The following is a 23789-nucleotide window of genomic DNA, read 5'->3' on the forward strand; positions in this document are numbered from 1 at the left end:
TTTTTTTGGAGGGGAATTCTTGATTGGAGACTAAAAATTTGATGAATCTTTTGATGAATTTGACCGTTGCAGAGCAATGGGACATGTATTGTTCCCAACCCCTCCCCAAAACAAAACAACGAAAGTGTGGTGGAAAGCTTTACAAAATGAAAAAAAAAAAAACAACTAGACAGGAAATATAAATATACTGGATAAATGCATTTCTCACTAAAAAACAACAATACTGCATGATTCAGTTGGTGGTAGAAACAGTACAATCCTTTTCAAAGTTAGCATTTAGGACCCCCACCCCCCAACAAAAAGGCAAAAAAACAACTAAAACATACATAAAAATAGTGAAAGACATTCCCAAATGGCACCACATTCCCTATATAGTGCACTACTTTTTGCCCAGAACCCTAGGAGGCTCTGGTCAAAAGTAGGGCGCTGTATAGGAACCTGTGGCATTTGGACCTCAGGCAGTGTCTAAACCAGGTGGAATCTTGGTCCGGCTGTAGCGATGATGTCACTGTAAGGCTCGGTCTGGTTGAGCTCGATGGCCTGCTGTTTCTTCAGAACCAGGAAACTGTAGAACTTGGCGGCCGCCTGCTTCTTGTTGTTGTCTCGACACAGCGCCAACAAGCTGACCTGCTTTCGGCTCCCGTCTTGGCCATGACTCGCTGTAGAGAGGAGAGAACAGAGAGACGGTCACCTTACTGATCAATGGTCTGTTCAACCAGATAACAGACCGACCCAGGGGTCGTCCAGCGAGATAACAGACCGACCCAGGGGTCACTTATCCAGCTAGATAACAGACCGACCCAGGGGTCGTCCAGCTAGATAACAGACCGACCCAGGGGTCGTACAGCTAGATAACAGACCGACCCAGAAGGTCGTCCAGCTAGATAACAGACCGACCCAGGGGGACATGTCGCCCAGCTAGAAAACAGACCACCCAGGGGTCGTCAGCTAGATAACAGACCACCCAGGGGAGTCGTCCAGCTAGATAACAGACCGACCCAGAAGGTCGTCCAGCTAGATAACAGACCGACCCAGGGGTCAGTCCAGCGAGATAACAGACCGACCCAGGGGCCGCCAGCTAGAAAACAGACAGACCCAGGGGGTGCCCAGCTAGAAACAGACCACCCAGGGGTCGTACAGCTAGATAACAGACCACCCAGGGGGTCGTCCAGCTAGATAACAGACCGACCCAGGGGTCGTCCAGCTAGAAACAGACCGACCCAGGGGTCGGACCTCCAGCTAGATAACAGACCGACCCAGGGGGTGTCCGGCTAGATAACAGACCACCCAGGGGTCGTCCGGCTAGATAACAGACCGACCCAGGGGTCGTCCAGCTAGATAACAGACCGACCCAGAAGGTCATCCAGCTAGATAACAGACCGACCCAGGGGTCGGCTCCAGCGAGATAACAGACCGACCCAGGGGGTCGTCCAGCTAGATAACAGACCGACCCAGGGGGTCGTCCGGCTAGATAACAGACCGACCCAGGGGGTCGTCCAGCGAGATAACAGACCGACCCAGGGGGTCGTCCGGCTAGATAACAGACCGACCCAGGGGGTCGTCCAGCTAGATGACAGACCGACCCAGGGGGTCGTCCAGCTAGATAACAGACCGACCCAGGGGGTCGTCCAGCTAGATAACAGACCGAGCCTGGGGGTCGTCCAACCAGATAACAGACCGACCCAGGGGTTCGTCCAGCTAGAAAACAGACCGACCCAGGAGAAAGTGGTTCGCCCAAATAAGAGATGATGGAATGACCGCTAAGATATGAAGTCAGTTGCCTCCAGACAACCAGATGAACCTGAACAGCTCATCATATGTAGACATCAGATATCACCAGATGTAGACATCAGATATCACCAGATGTAGACATCAGATATCACCAGATGTAGACATCAGATATCACCAGATGTAGACATCACCAGATGTAGATACCAGATATCACCAGATGTAGATACCAGATATCACCAGATGTAGACATCAGATATCACCAGATGTAGACATCAGATATCACCAGATGTAGACATCAGATATCACCAGATGTAGATACCAGATGTAGATACTAGATATCACCAGATGTAGATACCAGATATCACCAGATGTAGACACCAGATATCACCAGATGTAGACATCAGATATCACCAGATGTAGACATCAGATATCACCAGATGTAGACATCAGATATCACCAGATGTAGACATCAGATATCACCAGATGTAGACATCAGATATCACCAGATGTAGACATCAGATATCACCAGATGTAGACATCAGATATCACCAGATGTAGAAACCAGATGTAGATATCAGATATCACCAGATGTAGATATCAGATATCACCAGATGTAGACATCAGATATCACCAGATGTAGACATCAGATATCACCAGATGTAGACATCAGATATCACCAGATGTAGACATCAGATATCACCAGATGTAGACATCAGATATCACCAGATGTAGACATCAGATATCACCAGATGTAGAAACCAGATGTAGATACCAGATATCACCAGATGTAGATACCAGATATCACCAGATGTAGACATCAGATATCACCAGATGTAGATACCAGATGTAGATACCAGATATCACCAGATGTAGACATCAGATATCACCAGATGTAGACATCAGATATCACCAGATGTAGACATCAGATATCACCAGATGTAGAAACCAGATGTAGATATCATCAGATATCACCAGATGTAGATATCATCAGATATCACCAGATGTAGATATCATCAGATGTAGATACCTGCAGATATCAGATATCACCAGATGTAGATATCACGATGTAGACATCAGATATCACCAGATGTAGACATCAGATATCACCAGATGTAGACATCAGATATCACCAGATGTAGACATCAGATATCACCAGATGTAGACATCAGATGTAGACATCAGATATCACCAGATGTAGACATCAGATATCACCAGATGTAGACATCAGATATCACCAGATGTAGACATCAGATATCACCAGATGTAGACATCAGATATCATCAGATGTAGACATCAGATATCACCAGATGTAGATATCACCAGATGTAGACATCAGATATCACCAGATGTAGACATCAGATATCACCAGATGTAGACATCAGATATCACCAGATGTAGACATCAAATATCACCAGATGTAGACATCAGATATCACCAGATGTAGAATCAGATATCACAGATGTAGATATCAGATATCACCAGATGTAGACATCAGATATCACCAGATGTAGACATCAGATATCACCAGATGTAGACATCAGATATCACCAGATGTAGACATCAGATATCACCAGATATTCTCCACATCATTTTCCATTATAGCAGTTTTCACCAGATGGAAATGTAATATTCTGTACCTCTAATATCACCAATGTAGAACATTAGCATAGATTGTTTGTTTACTTGAAGTAGAATAACAAGATATCACCAGAAGGCCGATATCACATCTGCTGGACCTCTTATTCCACCTCTTCAGATATCCTCCTGATATCCTGATGTTGACCCCCCTCCTCCTCCTGCAAACACATCACACATATCACCTGATGTAGACATCAGATATCACCAGATGTAGACATCAGTCCATATCTCCAAATGTAGACATCAGATATCACCAGAAATGTTACATCAGATATCACCAGATGTAGACATCAGATATCACCAGATGTAGACATCAGATATCAGATGTAGACATCAGATATCACCAGATGAAGACATCAGATATCCCCAGATGTTGACCCCAAGATCAAGAGTCTCTCAGATATCACCCCCAATGTTGACCCTCAGATATCAAGATGTCATCAGATATCACCAGATGTAGACATCAGATATCACCAAGATGTAGAAGAGATGTCATCAGATATTCTCCAACGACCTGGTTTCCATTATAGCAGTTTTCCCCAAATGTAATATTCTGTACCTCCCTTCCCCCAGAACATTACCCTAGTTTGTTTGTTTACTTGAAGAAGTGAATAACAAGATATTTGTTTACCTGAAGGCCGTCAGCATCTGCTGGGTCCTCTTATTCCACCTCTTCTCCTCCTGGTCCTGAGTTGATCCCCCTCCTCCTCCTGCAAACACACACACACACTCTGAAAACATGCAGGACCTCAAGGTGGCTGGACACAGTCCATTCATCTCCAAAGGTATCATAGATGTGTATTACCCACAAATGTTACTTTTCCATCAGGCCAGTTGAGGTCAAATTGTTGACGTGTTTATCCCTAAGGTCCAAGTTGACCCCAAGAGTGAAGAGTCTCTACCCTCCCCTCCTCCCCCAAGTTGACCCCAAGAGTGAAGAGTCTCTACCCTCCCCTCCTCCCCCCCAGGTGAAGAGTCTCTACCCTCCCCCAGGTACTACCTCCCTCCTCCCCCAAGAGTGAAGAGTCTCTACCCTCCTCCTCCCCCAGGTCTCTACCCTCCCCTCCTCCCCCAAGTTGACCCCAAGAGTGAAGAGTCTCTACCCTCCCTCCCCCCCCCCCCCTCCCCCCCCAAGAGTGAAGAGTCTCTACCTCCCTCCCCCCCAGGTCTCTACCCTCCCCTCCTCCCCCCCCAGGTCTCTACCCTCCCCCTCCCCCCCAGGTCTCTACCCCTCCCCTCCTCCCCCAAGTTGACCCCAAGAGTGAAGAGTCTCTACCCTCCCCTCCAGGTCCTACCTCCCTCCCCCAGGTCTCTACCCTCCTCCCCCAGGTCTCTACCCTCCCTCCTCCTCCCCCAAGTTGACCCCAAGAGTGAAGAGTCTCTACCCTCCCCTCCCCCCCAAGGTCTGACCCCAAGAGTGAAGAGTCTCTACCCTCCCCCTCCCCCCAGGTCTCTACCCTCCCTCCTCCCCCAGGTCTCTACCCTCCCCTCCTCCCCCCAGTTGACCCCCCTCCCCCAGAGTCTCTACCCTCCCCTCCTCCCCCAGGTCTCCCAAGAGTGAAGAGTCTCTCCCTCCCCCCCAGGTCTCTACCCTCCCCCTCCCCCCAGGTCTCTACCCTCCCCCCTCCCCCCAAGTTGACCCCAAGAGTCTCTACCCTCCCCCTCCCCCCAGGTCTCTACCCCTCCTCTACCCTCCCCTCCTCCCCCCAGGTCTCTACCCTCCCTCCTCCCCCCAGGTCTCTACCCTCCTCCTCCCCCCAGTCCCCCCCCCAGGTCTCTACCCTCCCCTCCCCCCCAGGTCTCTACCCTCCCCTCCCCCCCAGGTCTCTACCCCCTCCTCCCCCAGGTCTCTCCCCTCCTCCTCCCCCCAGGTCTCTACCCTCTCCTCTCCTCCCCCCAGGTCTCTACCCCCCTCCCCCAGGTCTCTACCCTCCCCTCCCCCCCCAGGTCTCTACCCTCCCCTCCTCCCCCCAGGTCTCTACCCCCCTCTCCCCCCCCCCCAGGTCTCTACCCTCTCCTTCCTCCCCCCCAGGTCTCTACCCCCCCCAGGTCTCTACCCTCCCCTCCCCCCCAGGTCTCTACCCTCCTCCCCCCTCCCCCCCCTCAGGTCTCTACCCCCTCCTCCCCCAGGTCTCTACCCCCCTCCTCTCTACCCCCTCCTCCCCTCCCCCCCAGGTCTCTACCCCCCTCCCCAGGTCTCTACCCTCCCCCCAGGTCTCTACCCTCCTCCCCAACCCCCCAGGTCTCTACCCTCCCCCAGGTCTCTACCCCCCCCCCTCCCCCAGGTCTCTACCCTCCCCAACCCCCAGGTCTCTACCCTCCCCTCCTCCCCCAACCCCCAGGTCTCTACCCTCCCCTCCTCCCCAACCCCCCAGGTCTCTCTACCCCCCCCAGTCTCTACCCCCCCATATAAACCCTCTCTGATAGTAAGTTGCCACCACTCACCTCCTCATCACTGTCATCCTTGTCCTTCTTCTCCTTGTCCAGCAGATCCAGCTCAGGGACCAGCTGTGTGAGGCTGAGGCTCTCCTCTGGGGGCAGGTCTACCTGGGGCAGGTCTACCTGGGGCAGGTCTACCTGGGCCATGGAGAGGACTGAGAGATCAGCCTGAGGCTCCTGGGCTCCCATCTAAATGGACGAGACGAGAGAGGGTTGTTGGATACACATACCAGAACTAGTCAGAGGCAAGACAAAACATCAACCTTTTCATTACTGGTAGTTGAATACATTTATATACACTTTGCTGTTATTATTGGGGGTAGAGACCTTGGACTTGGGGGGGATAGAGACCTTGGGGGGGTTACGACATCGTTTAACATTATGTAAGTGTAGCAGATGCTCTGATTCAGAGACTTAACTAGGTGCATCCGACTACAGTAGGTAAGACAACTAGTCACAGGAAATGGACAAAACATGAATGATTCCATTGCTGGCTGGTTGTTCCATATCCATTCTGACGGGGTTTTTAAAATGTATTTATTTTACCTTCATTTAACTAGGCAAGTCAGTTAAGAACAAATTCTTATTTTTACAATGACGGCCTACCGGGGAACAGTGGGTTAACTGCCTTGTTCAGAGGCAGAACAACAGATTTGTACCTTGTCAGGTCTGGGATTTGAACTTGCAACCTTTTGGTTATTAGTCCAACACTCTAACCACTAGGCTACCCTGCCGCCTCTACACTCTAACCACTAGGCTACCCTGCCGCCTCTACACTCTAACCACTAGGCTACCCTGCCGCCTCTACACTCTAACCACTAGGCTACCCTGCCGCCTCTACACTCTAACCACTAGGCTACCCTGCCGCAGCAGTACTCGCAGGCAGGCCAGCCTCCTGAATGAAAGCAGCAGTACTCACAGGCAGGCCAGCCTCCTGAATGAAAGCAGCAGTACTCACAGGCAGGCCAGCCTCCTGAATGAAAGCAGCAGTACTCACAGGCAGGCCAGCCTCCTGAATGAAAGCAGCAGTACTCACAGGCAGGCCAGCCTCCTGAATGAAAGCAGCAGTACTCACAGGCAGGCCAGCCTCCTGAATGAAAGCAGCAGTACTCACAGGCAGGCCAGCCTCCTGAATGAAAGCAGCAGTACTCACAGGCAGGCCAGCCCCCTGAATGAAAGCAGCAGTACTCACAGGCAGGCCAGCCCCCTGAATGAAAGCAGCAGTACTCCCAGGCAGGCCAGCCCCCTGAATGAAAGCAGCAGTACTCACAGGCAGGCCAGCCCCCTGAATGAAAGCAGCAGTACTCACAGGCAGGCCAGCCTCCTGAATGAAAGCCAGCAGGCCAGCCTCCTGAATGAAAGCAGCAGTACTCCAGGCAGGCCAGCCTCCTGAATGAAAGCAGCAGTACTCACAGGCAGGCCAGCCTCCTGAATGAAAGCAGCAGTACTCACAGGCAGGCCAGCCTCCTGAATGAAAGCAGCAGTACTCACAGGCAGGCCAGCCTCCTGAATGAAAGCAGCAGTACTCACAGGCAGGCCAGCCTCCTGAATGAAAGCAGCAGTACTCACAGGCAGGCCAGCCTCCTGAATGAAAGCAGCAGTACTCACAGGCAGGCCAGCCTCCTTGTGTTTGAGTCCGTGTGGGGTGGACGGTGGTGGCATGACAGACTCATCCAGGGTGGTCCTACTTCCCTCCATGGCTGAGGCCTGCAGCATACTGGGTTCCTCCATGATGGTCTGGTCTGAGGAGAGAGAGAGAGACACAGGGTTGGTTTGATAATGACAGGTCTGGTCTGAGGAGAGAGATGGAGAAAACCTTCTCTGGGGTTAGTATACGAGGGGTGAGACAGCCTCCTCTCTGGGGTTAGTATATGAGGGGTGAGACAGCCTCCTCTCTGGGGTTAGTATATGAGGGGTGGGACAGCCTCCTCTCTGGGGTTAGTATATGAGGGGTGGGACAGCCTCCTCTCTGGGGTTAGTATATGAGGGGTGGGACAGCCTCCTCTCTGGGGTTAGTATATGAGGGGTGGGACAGCCTCCTCTCTGGGGTTAGTATATGAGGGGTGGGACAGCCTCCTCTCTGGGGTTAGTATATGAGGGGTGGACAGCCTCCTCTCTGGGGTTAGTATATGAGGGGTGGGACAGCCTCCTCTCTGGGGTTAGTATATGAGGGGTGAGACAGCCTCCTCTCTGGGGTTAGTATATGAGGGGTGAGACAGCCTCCTCCCTGGGGTTAGTATATGAGGGGTGGGACAGCCTCCTCTCTGGGGTTAGTATATGAGGGGTGGGACAGCCTCCTCTCTGGGGTTAGTATATGAGGGGTGGGACAGCCTCCTCTCTGGGGTTAGTATATGAGGGGTGAGACAGCCTCCTCTCTGGGGTTAGTATATGAGGGGTGAGACAGCCTCCTCTCTGGGGTTAGTATATGAGGGGTGGGACAGGGAGACAGCCTCCTCTCTGGGGTTAGTATATGAGGGGTGAGACAGGGAGACAGCCTCCTCTCTGGGGTTAGTATATGAGGGGTGGGACAGCCTCCTCTCTGGGGTTAGTATATGAGGGGTGAGACAGGGAGAAAGCCTCCTCTCTGGGGTTAGTATATGAGGGGTGAGACAGGGAGACAGACTCCTCTCTGGGGTTAGTATATGAGGGGTGAGACAGGGAGACAGACTCCTCTCTGGGGTTAGTATATGAGGGGTGAGACAGGGAGACAGCCTCCTCTCTGGGGTTAGTATATGAGGGGTGGGACAGCCTCCTCTCTGGGGTTAGTATATGAGGGGTGGGACAGCCTCCTCTCTGGGGTTAGTATATGAGGGGTGGACAGCCTCCTCTCTGGGGTTAGTATATGAGGGGTGGGACAGCCTCCTCTCTGGGGTTAGTATATGAGGGGTGGGACAGCCTCCTCTCTGGGGTTAGTATATGAGGGGTGAGACAGCCTCCTCTCTGGGGTTAGTATATGAGGGGTGAGACAGCCTCCTCCCTGGGGTTAGTATATGAGGGGTGAGACAGCCTCCTCTCTGGGGTTAGTATATGAGGGGTGAGACAGGAAGAAAGCCTCCTCTCTGGGGTTAGTATATGAGGGGTGGGACAGCCTCCTCTCTGGGGTTAGTATATGAGGGTGGGAGGCTGAAGGTAACTTACCAATAACGTCCCCTGCCAGACAGAGCCTCCTCTCTGGGGTTAGTATATGAGGGGTGGGAGGCTGAAGGTAACTTACCAATAACGTCCCTGCCAGACAGAGCCTCCTCTCTGGGGTTAGTATATGAGGGGTGGGAGGCTGAAGGTAACTTACCAATAACGTCCCTGCCAGACAGAGCCTCCTCTCTGGGCACCTCGGGGTTCTCCAGGTCCTTCAGGAACTCATCCAGACTATCAGCCTCTCCTCCCTTCCTCCTCTTCCTCATCTCATCGGGCACCAGGGAGTCAGGCACCGCGTGAACATCTGACAAAACAGGACATAGTTCAGTGCCTCTCCACCCTTCCTCCTCTTCCTCATCTCATCAGGCACCAGGGGAGTCAGGCACCGTGTGAACATCTGACAACACAGGACATAGTTCAGTTTGCTGTTCCAGAGCGGCTGTGTGTTGATCTCCTCCTGTCTCTTACCTTCAACAGTTTGCTGTTCCAGAGCGGCTGTGCTTTGATCTCCTCCTGTCTCTTACCTTCAACAGTTTGCTGTGCTTTGATCTCCTCCTGTCTCTTACCTTCAACAGGTTGCTGTTCCAGAGCGGCTGTGCTTTGATCTCCTCCTGTCTCTTACCTTCAACAGTTTGCTGTTCCAGAGCGGCTGTGCGGGGGAGAGAGAAGAGTTTCTCCACTCCTCCGGTCTCTTACCTTCAACAGTTTGCTGTTCCAGAGCGGCTGTGCGGGGAGAGAGAAGAGTTTCTCCACTCCTCCGGTCTCTTTCCACATCATCAGCTTCTTGGTGGGAGGGGCCAGGTCCAACGTGGTCACGATGTCCGAGTAGTCGCTGAGCTGGGCGCGGATCGATTTACTGTCCAGCTCTTTCAGGTTGTCGACAATCAGCTTCCTCTTCCTCTTCGCCTTGGTCTCTTTCACTAGACAGAGAAGTGTGGATGTCATTCTGACACTAGACAGAGAAGTGTGGATGTCATTCTCGTTCACTAGACAGAAGTGCGGATGTCATTCTCGATGTCATTCTCGTCACTAGACAGAAGTGCGGATGTCATTCTCGTCACTAGACAGAGAAGTGCGGATGGATGTGTCATTCTCGTTCACTAGACAGAGAAGTGCGGATGTCACTACTAGACAGAGAAGTGCGGATGTCATTCTCGTTCACTAGCTCACTAGACAGAGAAAGTGCGGATGTCATTCTCGTCACTAGACAGAGAAGTGCGGATGTCATTCTTCGCTCACTAGACAGAGAAGTGCGGATGTCATTCTCGTTCACTAGACAGAGAAGTGCATTCTCGTTCACTAGATGTCATCATTCTCGGATGTCATTCTCACTAGACAGAGAAGTGCGGATGTCATTCTAGACAGAGAAGTGCGGATGTCACTAGACAGACAGAGAGTGCGGATGTCATTCTCGTTCACTAGACAGAGAAGTGCGGATGTCATTCTCGACAGAGAAGTGCTCACTAGACAGAGAAGTGCGGATGTCATTCTCGTTCACTAGACAGAGAAGTGCGGATGTCATTCTCGTTCACTAGACAGAGAAGTGCGGATGTCATTCTCGTTCACTAGACAGAGAAGTGCGGATGTCATTCTCGTTCACTAGACAGAGAAGTGCGGATGTCATTCTCGCTCACTAGACAGAGAAGTGCGGATGTCATTCTCGTTCACTAGACAGAGAAGTGCGGATGTCATTCTCGTTCACTAGACAGAGAAGTGCGGATGTCATTCTCACTAGACAGAGAAGTGCGGATGTCACTAGACAGAGAAGTGCGGATGTCATTCTCGTTCACTAGACAGAGAAGTGCGGATGTCATTCTCGTTCACTAGACAGAGAAGTGCGGATGTCATTCTCGTTCACTAGACAGAGAAGTGCGGATGTCATTCTCTGATGTCACTAGACAGAGAAGTGTGGATGTCATTCTCGTCACTAGACAGAGAAGTGTGGATGTCATTCTCGTTCACTAGACAGAGAAGTGTGGATGTCATTTTCCCACTAAGACAGAAGTGCGGATGACCAAAAATCCCCATGTCATTTAACATTAGTTTTCTTCTGCCACAGAGCGAGAAGTTTGATGTTATTCTGAAGACGTTAGCAGAATAAAGAAGTTTGGATGTCATTCTGAAACGTTAGCAGAATAAAGAAGTTTGATAGTCATTCTGAACTAGACGTTGGATGTCATTTTTCCAGACAAAGAAGTTTGATGTCATTAGCTGACACTTAGCAGAATAAAGAAGTTTGATCAGGTTAGCTGAAACGTTAGCAGAATAAAGAAGTTTGATGTTAGCTGAAAGACGTTAGCAGAATAAAGAAAGTTTGAAGGTTAGCTGAAAGTGTTGATGTCGTTAGCAGAATAAAGAAGTTTGATTCTCGGTTAGCTGAAACGTTAGCAGAATAAAGAAGGTGATTCTTGACACTAGACAGAAGTGTTGTCATTTTCCCAGACCAAAAATCCCCATTTCTTTAACATTAGTTTCTTCCAAGAGCTCAAGTCCCTGTGGTGTCAATGTTTGATTTCAAGAATAAAAGAAGTTCAATGTTCAAACCAGAATAAAGAAGTTTGAAGTCCCTGAAGTTTGATAGGTTAGCTGAAACAATGTTCAAACAATAAAGAAGTTTGATAGGTTAGAGGCAGAATAAAGAAGTTTGATAGGTTAGCAAACGTCAGAATAAAGAAGGTGATTCTTCTTAGCAGGGGCAGGTGTTTATTTCCGGTTCAAGCTGAGTCATTCAAAGAAAAGGAGATTCTTCCAAAGCTCAAGTCCCTGTGGTGTCAATGTTCAACCATATCAAGTCCCTGTGGTGTCAATGTTCAACCATATCAAGTCCCTGTGGTGTCAATGTTCAGACAGAGGCAACCAGGAGGCAACTCAAGTTATTCTCTTAGTTCCAGACAAGCGGAGACAACTCAAGTTATTCTCTTAGTTCCAGACAAGCTGAGACAACTCAAGTTATTCTCTTAGTTCCAGACAAGCTGAGACAACTCAAGTTATTCTCTTAGTTCCAGACAAGCTGAGACAACTCAAGTTATTCTCTTAGTTCCAGACAAGCTGAGACAACTCAAGTTATTCTCTTAGTTCCAGACAAGCGGAGACAACTCAAGTTATTCTCTTAGTTCCAGACAAGCTGAGACAACAAGTTATTCTCTTAGTTCCAGACAAGCTGAGACAACAAGTTATTCTCTTAGTTCCAGACAAGCGGAGACAACTCAAGTTATTCTCTTAGTTCCAGACAAGCGGAGACAACTCAAGTTATTCTCTTAGTTCCAGACAAGCTGAGACAACAAGTTATTCTCTTAGTTCCAGACAAGCTGAGACAACAAGTTATTCTCTTAGTTCCAGACAAGCTGAGACAACTCAAGTTATTCTCTTAGTTCCAGACAAGCGGAGACAACTGAAGTGTTTTTCATTGTGTTTTTACAGAACTAGAGATTAAAAGTACCCAACACCGCTTTGCTGGGAAGAAAGATTTGTTATGCATACTTTTGATACTGAAATGTAAATCAGATTTTCAACCAAAACCTAATATTAGATAAAGGGAACCAGAGTATAGAAATAATTAAATATATTATTATTATATAGTTATTCAACACCCAATTCCCCGGTGAAAAAGTAATTGCCTCCTTTACAACTCAATAAAACTTCAAATTTTAACCAAACACTGCATTCCACAGTAAGAACCTCATACCAACGGTCAAGCATGGTGGTGGTATTGTGATGGTTTTGGGGGATGCTTTAAGTATAACTATACCTTTTCCTTGTTATTTGTGAACTCAGGTTCCCCTTTATCTAATATCAGGTTTTGGTTGAAGATCTGATAACATTCAGTATCAGAAATATCCAAAATAATTTTAAAATTTTTTATTTATTTTTTTTTAAATCAGAAAAAGGGGCAAATACTTTTTCACAGCGTTGTTTTTATAGCAGATTCACATTTTAACAGTCAATGAAATAGTGTTTTCGGTTGTGTCTCTCCACTATTCTGACAGAGCTGCTCAGAGCTGAGAGAAGTGTTATTGGTTGTGTCTCTCCACTATTCTGACAGAGGAGAGCTGAGAGAAGTGTTATTGGGTTGTGTCTCTAGACAGAGGAGAGCTGAGAGAAGTGTTATTGGGTTGTGTCTCTACACTATTCTGACAGAGGAGAGCTGAGAGAAGTGTTATTGGTTGTGTCTCTCCACTATTCTGACAGAGGAGAGCTGAGAGAAGTGTTATTGGTTGTGTCTCTCCACTATTCTGACAGAGGAGAGCTGAGAGAAGTGTTATTGGTTGTGTCTCTCCACTATTCTGACAGAGGAGAGCTGAGAGAAGTGTTATTGGTTGTGTCTCTCCACTATTCTGACAGAGGAGAGCTGAGAGAAGTGTTATTGGTTGTGTCTCTCCACTATTCTGACAGAGGAGAGCTGAGAGAAGTGTTATTGGGTTGTGTCTCTCCACTATTCTGACAGAGGAGAGCTGAGAGAAGTGTTTTCAGTTGTGTCTCTACACTATTCTGACAGAGGAGAGCTGAGAGAAGTGTTTTGGGTTGTGTCTCTCCACTATTCTGACAGAGGAGAGCTGAGAGAAGTGTTATTGGTTGTGTCTCTCCACTATTCTGACAGAGGAGAGCTGAGAGAAGTGTTATTGGGTTGTGTCTCTCCACTATTCTGACAGAGGAGAGCTGAGAGAAGTGTTATTGGGTTGTGTCTCTACACTATTCTGACAGAGGAGAGCTGAGAGAAGTGTTATTGGTTGTGTCTCTACACTATTCTGACAGAGGAGAGCTGAGAGAAGTGTTATTGGGTTGTGTCTCTACACTATTCTGACAGAGGAGAGCTGAGAGAAGTGTTATTGGTTGTGTCTCTCCACTATTCTGACAGAGGAGAGCTGAGAGAAGTGTTATTGGTTGTGTCTCTCCACTATTCTGACAGAGGAGAGCTGAGAGAAGTGTTATTGGGTTGTGTCTCTCCACTATTCTGACAGAGGAGAGCTGAGAGAAGTGTTATTGGTTGTGTCTCTACACTATTCTGACAGAGGAGAGCTGAGAGAAGTGTTTTTGGGTTGTGTCTCTACACTATTCTGACAGAGGAGAGCTGAGAGAAGTGTTTTTGGGTTGTGTCTCTCCACTATTCTGACAGAGGAGAGCTGAGAGAAGTGTTATTGGTTGTGTCTCTCCACTATTCTGACAGAGGAGAGCTGAGAGAAGTGTTATTGGTTGTGTCTCTCCACTATTCTGACAGAGGAGAGCTGAGAGAAGTGTTATTGGGTTGTGTCTCTCCACTATTCTGACAGAGGAGAGCTGAGAGAAGTGTTTTTGGGTTGTGTCTCTCCACTATTCTGACAGAGGAGAGCTGAGAGAAGTGTTATGGGTTGTGTCTCTCCACTATTCTGACAGAGGAGAGCTGAGAGAAGTGTTATGGGTTGTGTCTCTCCACTATTCTGACAGAGGAGAGCTGAGAGAAGTGTTATTGGGTTGTGTCTCTCCACTATTCTGACAGAGGAGAGCTGAGAGAAGTGTTATTGGTTGTGTCTCTCCACTATTCTGACAGAGGAGAGCTGAGAGAAGTGTTATTGGGTTGTGTCTCTCCACTATTCTGACAGAGGAGAGCTGAGAGAAGTGTTTTGGGTTGTGTCTCTCCACTATTCTGACAGAGGAGAGCTGAGAGAAGTGTTTTTGGGTTGTGTCTCTCCACTATTCTGACAGAGGAGAGCTGAGAGAAGTGTTTTTGGTTGTGTCTCTCCACTATTCTGACAGAGGAGAGCTGAGAGAAGTGTTTTTGGGTTGTGTCTCTCCACTATTCTGACAGAGGAGAGCTGAGAGAAGTGTTTTTGGGTTGTGTCTCTCCACTATTCTGACAGAGGAGAGCTGAGAGAAGTGTTATTGGGTTGTGTCTCTCCACTATTCTGACAGAGGAGAGCTGAGAGAAGTGTTTTTGGTTGTGTCTCTCCACTATTCTGACAGAGGAGAGCTGAGAGAAGTGTTTTTGGGTTGTGTCTCTACACTATTCTGACAGAGGAGAGCTGAGAGAAGTGTTTTTGGTTGTGTCTCTCCACTATTCTGACAGAGGAGAGCTGAGAGAAGTGTTTTTGGGTTGTGTCTCTCCACTATTCTGACAGAGGAGAGCTGAGAGCTGAGACAGAGAAGTGTTTTGGGTTGTGTCTCTCCACTATTCTGACAGAGGAGAGCTGAGAGAAGTGTTTTTGGGTTGTGTCTCTCCACTATTCTGACAGAGGAGAGCTGAGAGAAGTGTTTTTGGGTTGTGTCTCTCCACTATTCTGACAGAGTCGAGCTGCTCACCAGTGATGTCGATGGGCTCCAAGGCAAAAGCCTCCTCCTCATTGTGGACCAGAGTGGTCTGTTCCGTCTGGTCCTGCATGGCCGGCAGGGGCTCGACTGGGCCGGAGTCGGGACTGTCTGGACCCGCTGTGGCACAACAACACATCTTAATGCAGGGAGTGATGACAGCAGTAATTATCTTCTAGGTCGTTTTAATGGTGTCATGGTTAAATCAATAATAAACAAGTTCATAGGTCGTTTTAATGGGGTCATGGTTAAATCAATAATAAACAAGTTCATAGGTCGTTTTAATTGTGTCATGGTTAAATCAATAAATCATGGTTAAATCAATAATAAACAAGTTCATAGGTCGTTTTAATGGGGTCATGGTTAAATCAATAATAAACAAGTTCATAGGTCGTTTTAATGGGGTCATGGTTAAATCAATAATAAACAAGTTCATAGGTCGTTTTAATGGGGTCATGGTTAAATCAATAATAAACAAGTTCATAGGTCGTTTTAATGGTCATGGTAAACGTTTTAATGGTGTCATGGTTAAATCAATAATAAACAAGTTCATAGGTCGTTTTAATGGTGTCATGGTTAAATCAATAATAAACAAGTTCATAGGTCGTTTAATTGTGTCATGGTTAAATCAATAAAAACGTTTTTTGGTGTCATGGTGTCATGGTTTTAAATCAATATAATAAACAAGTTCATAGGTCGTTTAATTGTGTCATGGTTAAATCAATAATAAACGTTTTAAGTGTCATAAATCAATAATAAACGTTTTAATGGTGTCATGGTTAAATCAATAATAAACAAGTTCATGGTTAAATCAATAATAAACGTTTTAATTGTGTCATGGTTAAATCAATAATAAACAAGTTCATAGGTCATTTTAATTGTGTTATCGATTAAAAACATCAATTGTGATCCGGGTAGTGTTCAGTAGGGAGAAAACGTTTTGAAACAGGGAGGTCAACCTGAACTTTCCAATGAGAACACAGGTGTTTGTTTTCTGCTGGGGAAAAGTATTTGCGGTACGCCCCAAATGAACAACACACTGATATGTTATCCCAGAAAGAGAGAAAGATCAACAGATTTTAAATGACCAATTGGTCTGGGTAATGAACGTTGACTGTAAGTTCTCCATGGTCTGGGGAATCACGCTCTCTGTGATGGCTGGAGGGTCGTCAAATATCCTCCTGGGACCACCCCCATCCTCCTGGGACAGTCCATGGTCTGGGTAATAAATCAATAACAAACGTTTTAATGGGGGATGGTTAAATCATTAAACGTCATCCAACCCTGAATTTAGAATAGTAATAATTTAATCCTCATGGTTAAACACAATAATAAACGTTTTAATTGTGTCATGGTTAAATCAATAATCCTCCTCCCTCGCTTTACAGAGACAGTCACCACTATGGGGCGGTAAGCATTCCCCTCCCTCCCTAAGAGCACAGAACAGTCACCACTATGGGCGTGTCATTCCCCTTAAATCAAGAGACAGTCAATAAATCCCAGCATTCCCCTCCCTCCCTAAGAGCACAGAGACAGTCACCACTATGGGGCGGTAATTCCCCTCCCTAAGAGCACAGAGACAGTCACCACTATGTGTCAGCATTCCCCTTAAGAGCACAGAGACAGTCAAGTTCATAGGTCATTTTAATTGCACAGAGACAGTCACCACTATCGATTAACCAAACATTCCCCTCCCTCCCTGATCACAGGGACAGTCACCACAGTAGGGAGAAAAGCATTCCCCTCCCTCCCTAAACAGGGAGGTACAACCTGAACTTGTCCAATGAGAACACAGGTGTTTGTTTTCCCTCCCTAAGAGCAAAGACAGTCATTTGCTATGGGGGCGGTATCCCAGCCCCCCTCCCTAAGAGCACAGAGACAGTCAAATGAACAACACACTGATATGGGTTATCCCAGAAAGAGAGTCAAAGATCAAGAGCAGAGACAGTTTAAATGACCACATTGGTCCCTCCCTAAGAGCACAGAACAGTCACTGTAGGTTGTCCCAGCATTCCCCTCCCTCCCTCCAGAGGTCACCACTGGGGGTATCCGCATTCTCCCTCCCTGATGGCTGGAGAGACAGTCAAACTATGGGGCGGTATCCCACCCCCATCCTCCTGGCACAGACAGTCAGTTTATCCACTGGACAAAGCGAGACAACTACACGGGGCGGTATCCCAGGCCCCTCCCTCCCTAAGGCACAGAACCATTCACCACTATGGGGCGGTATCCCAGCATTCCCCTCCCTCCCTAAGAGCACAGAGACAGTCACCACTATGGGGCGGTATCCCAGCATTCCCCTCCCTCCTAAGAATTTAGACAGTCACTATATTAATTCCTTCACACAAGACAGTCACCACTATGGGGCTATCCCAGCATTCCCCTCCCTCCCTAAGCACAGAGACAGTCACCACTATGGGGCGGTATCCCAGCATTCCCTCCCTCCCTAAGAGCACAGAGACAGTCACCACTATGGGGGCGGTATCCCAGCATTCCCCTCCCTCCCTAAGAGCACAGAGACAGTCACCACTATGGGGCGGTATCCCAGCATTCCCCTCCCTCCCTAAGAGCACAGAGACAGTCACCACTATGGGGCGGTATCCCAGCATTCCCCTCCCTCCCTAAGAGCACAGAGACAGTCACCACTATGGGGCGGTATCCCAGCATTCCCCTCCCTCCCTAAGAGCACAGAGACAGTCACCACTATGGGGCGGTAATCCCAGCATTCCCCTCCCTCCCTAAGAGCACAGAGACAGTCACCACTATGGGGCGGTAATCCCAGCATTCCCCTCCCTCCCTAAGAGCACAGAGACAGTCAACACTATGGGGCGGTAAATCCCAGCATTCCCCTCCCTAAGAGCACAGAACCAGTCAACACTACGGGGCGGTATCCCAGCATTCCCCTCCCTCCCTACCCAACATTCCCCTCCCTAAGAGCACAGAGACAGCCAACACTATGGGGCGGTATCCCAGCATCCCCCTCCCTAAGAGCACAGAACCAGTCAACACTCCCATTCCCCTCCCTCCCTACCCAACATTCCCTCCCTAAGAGCACAGAGACAGCAACACTATGGGGCGGTATCCCAGCATTCCCTCCCCCCTACCCAGCAAGAGCACAGAAACAGTCAACGCTATGGGGCGGTATCCCAGCATCCCCCTCCCTAAGAGCACAGAACCAGTCAACACTACGGGCGGTATCCCAGCATTCCCCTCCCTCCCTACCCAGCATTCCCCTCCCTCCCTAAGAGCACAGAGACAGCATTCCCCCTCCCTCCCTACCCAACATTCCCCTCCCTAAGAGCACAGAGACAGTTGACACTACGGGGCGGTATCCCAGCATTCCCTCCCTCCCTACCTACCCAACATTCCCCTCCCCAAGAGCACAGAGACAGCCAACACTACGGGCGGTATCCCAGCATTCCCCTCCCTCCCCCTACCCAACATTCCCCCCCTCCCTAAGAGCACAGATAGTTCCCCTCCCTCCCTCCCTAAACACCATGGGGCGGTTTCCCAGCACCCCCTCCCTACCCAGCATTCCCCCCTCCCTACCCAGCATTCCCCTCCCTAAGAGCACAGAAACAGTTGACACTATGGGGCGGTTTCCCAGCATCCCCCTCCCTCCCTACCCAGCATTCCCCTCCCTCCCTACCCAGCATTCCCCTCCCTCCCTACCCAGCATTCTCCTCCCTCCCTCCATTCCCTCCCTCCCTACCCAGCATTCCCCCCCTAAGAGCACAGAAACAGTTGACACTATGGAGCGGTTTCCCAGCATCCCCCTCCCTCCCTACCCAGCACCCCCTCCCCCTACCCAGCATCCCCCCCTCCCTACCCAGCATCCCCCCTCCCTCCCTACCCAGCATCCCCCCTCCCTCCCTACCCAGCATTCCTCCTTCGTTGTTCTCCATGGTGTCTCCAAAGTCGTCGTACTCCAGGTGGTTGGACTTGTCCGGCAGTTGAGCAGGCCCAGGCTCCGCCTCCAGCAGCAGATTAGAGGCTGCCGCTCCATGGATGATGTCCTCTTCAAAGCCTCCCTCTACCCTCATCATCTCACGGTCATCCATGCCAAAGTCAGCTGGGAGCGCGGGAGGGACACAGAGGGTTGTTACAATACATGGAAAGCCAATGGCAAAGAGATGGGATGTAAGGTAATATTAAGGTAAGGTAATATTCATGAGAAGGTCTGATTCTAACTAATCTAAGTATGTCTCCAGCTAGTTAATCTAGTTAGCATTATGAGAATGTGTCTCCAGCTAGGTAATCTAGTTAGCATTATGAGAATGTGTCTCCAGCTAGGTAATCTAGTTATCATAATGAGAGAATGTCTCCAGCTAGGTAATCTAGTTATCATAATGAGAGAATGTCTCCAGCTAGGTAATCTAGTTAGCATTATGAGAGAATGTCTCCAGCTAGGTAATCTAGTTAGCATTATGAGAATATGTCTCCAGCTAGGTAATCTAGTTAGCATAATGAGAATGTCTCCAGCTAGGTAATCTAGTTAGCATTATGAGAATATGTCTCCTAGTTAGCATAATGAGAATAAGCTAGGTAATCTAGTTAGCATTATGAGAATATGTCTCCAGCTAGGTAATCTAGTTAGCATAATGAGAATATGTCTCCAGCTAGGTAATCTAGTTAGCATTATGAGAATGTGTCTCCAGCTAGGTAATCTAGTTATCATAATAAGAGAATGTCTCCAGCTAGGTAATCTAATTAGCATTATGAGAATATGTCTCCAGCTAGGTAATCTAGTTAGCATAATGAGAATATGTCTCCAGCTAGGTAATCTAGTTAGCATTATGAGAATATGTCTCCAGCTAGGTAATCTAGTTAGCATAATGAGAATATGTCTCCAGCTAGGTAATCTAGTTAGCATTATGAGAATATGTCTCCAGCTAGGTAATCTAGTTAGCATAATGAGAATATGTCTCCAGCTAGGTAATCTAGGTAGAGAATGTCATTAATGAGAATGTATGACTTAGTTTTAGATTTGCATATTCATGAACCAGTTGGTTTTTACAGGGGAAATACAATGTGTATTATGAACATGACTTGCTATGCATATTCAGTAGCGATCCAAAACCCAGTTAAAGAGATTCTCAGGTACTTTGTATACTTTTCAGCCAGTAGTTCTGAAAGTAGCACACGAGCCAAAAGCGGTCCACAAAAATGTGCATAATACATCACAAATGTGCACAACGTTGTTGCTCTCTCTCTCTCTCTCTCTCTCTCTCCCTGCTGTGTCCACTGGGCCGTTGAGCCCGCCCTGGATAACGCTGGGCAGGCCTCCGGCTAGCTGTCACTCAAATGGGAGGAGCTGAAGCTCATTGGCTAGAACTAAAATTGCTAGGGGGCTGGCCCACATGGGGAAGATGTAAACTCCACATTGACATCAAGCCAAAGGCGGGAGTTGAAATAAATATACACACTTTCTTGATCGCCAAAGTACTGGATTATGTCGAACAAAAGCCAGGAATATTGACAGACAGCTCCTTACCAAAGTCATTGTCCTGCATGAGGCTGAGGTTGCCCACCTCCTCCCTCATGGTGATCTCCTCCACTCTGCTCTGGTTCAGGGTGAACTGCTGGGCGACGTCTATGTCGCTGTGGAAACAAACGGCAGTGTAAAACGTTTCAACTCAGTTCCTCATAGCGCTGCATAATCACCCGTTCCTTATGTCAGATAGCCGAGTACAATCTGTATTTGGTTAGGAAGGGGACGGGGGTCTCCTAAAATTAGGAGAATACTTGTTTGGTGATTTGCATCCTCATTAGTTGCCTGTTACAATTAGCAACAGTCCTCTTCCTGGGAGGCTTGTGTCGGGTTGTATTGGGAGGGAACTTCCTCCATAGACACTAATATATATATAGATATAGATATAGAGATATATAGATCTATATCTATCTATATATATATCTCTATATCTATCTATATCTCTATATCTATCTATATCTATCTATATATATCTATATATCTCTATATCTATCTATATATATCTATCTCTATATATATCTATCTATATCTATATATATATCTATCTATCTATCTATCTATCTATCTATCTATCTATCTATCTATTTCTATATATCTATATGACTTACTCAAGGTCAGGTAAGGGTTGGTCAAAGTCGTGGAAATCCTCCGGCAGGGTGATAGCGTTGTAGGCAGCCTCTCTGTTCTCCTCTGGCAGATCCACCACACCTGGAGGGTGGTGAGCAAATAAACAACAGTAAGACTGGGATCACCAGGCGCTCAAACTCCTGATCTCTTCAAGTTTAGTCCTAGTCAAGTACCTGGTCTGAAAGCCACGTTGATTAACCTTATTCCTAGTCAAGTACCTGGTCTGAAAGCCACGTTGATTAACCTTATTCCTAGTCAAGTACCTGGTCTGAAAGCCACGTCGATTAACCTTATTCCTAGTCAAGTACCTGGTCTGAAAGCCACGTTGATTAACCTTATTCCTAGTCAAGTACCTGGTCTGAAAGCCACGTTGATTAAGCTTATTCCTAGTCCCATAAGACACTAGCTACATACCTGGTCTGAAAGCCACGTTGATTAACCTTATTCCTAGTCACTTAACACCCTAGCTACATACCTGGATTGAAAGCCACCTTGATTAAGCCAGTCCCATAATAAGATTACGCACGTGGTCTGTTGATGAAGATTATTTCCTAGTCCCATAATAAGAGCCAAGCTACGCACCTGGTCTGAAAGCCATCTTGATTAAGTTTATTTCCTAGTCCCATAATAAGAGCCAAGCTACGCACGTGGTCTGAAAGCCACGTTGATGAAGATTATTTCCTAGTCCCATAATAAGAGCCAAGCTACGCACCTGGTCTGAAAGCCATCTTGATCTTGATGAAGGCTTCATTACAGTCAGCCAGGAGGTACTTGGCCTTCCTGTTGTAGATCCTCACCACACCGAGCAGGAGGTGACCGGAGGTCCTCAGTGCCATCTTCACCTAGGGGGAGGAGACAGAACCATGGGTGTATTCAGTGTGGTGAAATGTTATGAACGCTGTTGAAACAGAATGAAGAGAGACGATATGATTCTCTATTCTATCTGACAATCATTTCTGGTCTACAAAATAGACTTCTAGTTCTAGAACGTTGCGTAATGATGTGCCCTCCTGAACAGGTCCCATAGATCACATTACATCATCACCATCGGCTGAAGAACAGTCAACCGCAAGCATCACCCAGTAGCTGTGGTCACTACCAAGGTATGTTACTCGATGTGGGTAACATGCATGCAGTCTCAGTCAATCGGCCTGGTACTAATCTGGTCACTAGCTAGTTCCATCATTAGACCCATGTCTACTTCTTCCACACGTAGATCTGAAACTATTGGCTTGGTCAATGCGGAAATAAGGTTAGCCAATGGGACAGCCAAGGGATGAGACTGACTTCTCAGACTGGGTCTTCATTGTGTAAGGGCATTCAACAGAGACATGAATCATGATACCTGCTAGCCAGGTCTCCGCTTACCTTGGGGCAGATAATGCTCTCCACACTGCTCTCTAGGTTACATTCAAACACATGAGCCTTGGTCAGCTTCTTGTCCCAGTGAGCCGCTAGCCAGATCTTGGCCAGAGGCCCACGTTTGGACAGGACAAAGTGGGCGTAGAACATTGTCCCGGTTGGTTGCTAGCTCTTGAAGAACCGGGGGTAAGAGCACCTGGAATAGAGAAAGACGTATTTGAAAGCTTTATTAAGATGGAATGTGAAATAGCAACTTTCTCTAAATGTTTAGGTAGCTAAGCTTTTGGGAAGAAAATTCTACATGCAAAATAGGCGGTAGTTGTAGCTAATATCAACAAATGAAGTGTAGTTTTGGATTGAAGATCAGACTCATTCACGACTCTTTTGGCTTTTTGGATGATAGGAGACCAATAATCAGAAATATCTGCCTTGCAATCTAATAAACAACTTAGGTTAGCTAATTATTGTACTGGTTGAAACAGGATTTATATAGTTAGCAGCTCATGTTCAAGTACTGGTGGACTTGCGAGTTAAAAGTTGTCCGAAAAAAAAAATCTACTACTTGGGGCTTTGATTGAACATGGCTAGGTTAGCATGCTAACATGCTAGCTCACGTTAACCGTTCAGTTAGCAAGAGAGCTAGTTAGCTAGCTTGAAATCCTAGCAACAATTTCGGAAAATATATCGAAGTAAACAAAATAAGAAGAGAAGCATGATAATGCGTAATCATAATTGATCATAATTGTGGGATGCATCATTTCACGCTAACTAGCGACGGTGCTGAGCGTGCGTGCATTAACTGCAAACACTTTTTTCCCCCCGGTAGCGGTTAGCAGGCGCGCTAGTTGGTAGGAGGGCCCCGGTACAGAAAGCATCGGCGTGCACGCTAATTTCTGATCACAAAACTCACAAATCATTTTTTTTTTTCATAAAGTAAAATATATTTAACTTACCGATTGTACCCCCCCTTTCAAAATAAATATCAATGATTATGCAATTACTCCCAGCGATTGTCTCTTCCTGTTGTACTCATGAAAAGAATCAAGATGGCGCCAGTAGACTTCCTCCCGCTCAGTGTCCTTTTAAA

At 47.6% G+C, this 23789-nt stretch overlaps 1 pseudogene; it reads right to left on the minus strand.

Moving 5' to 3' along the window:
- Nucleotides 1-394: 394 nt before the first annotated feature.
- Nucleotides 395-23789, minus strand: LOC115118899 (double-strand-break repair protein rad21 homolog A-like; annotated as a pseudogene).

This window comes from Oncorhynchus nerka, linkage group LG14 (genome assembly GCF_034236695.1).
Source record: "Oncorhynchus nerka isolate Pitt River linkage group LG14, Oner_Uvic_2.0, whole genome shotgun sequence".
Classification (NCBI taxonomy): Eukaryota; Metazoa; Chordata; class Actinopteri; order Salmoniformes; family Salmonidae; genus Oncorhynchus; species Oncorhynchus nerka.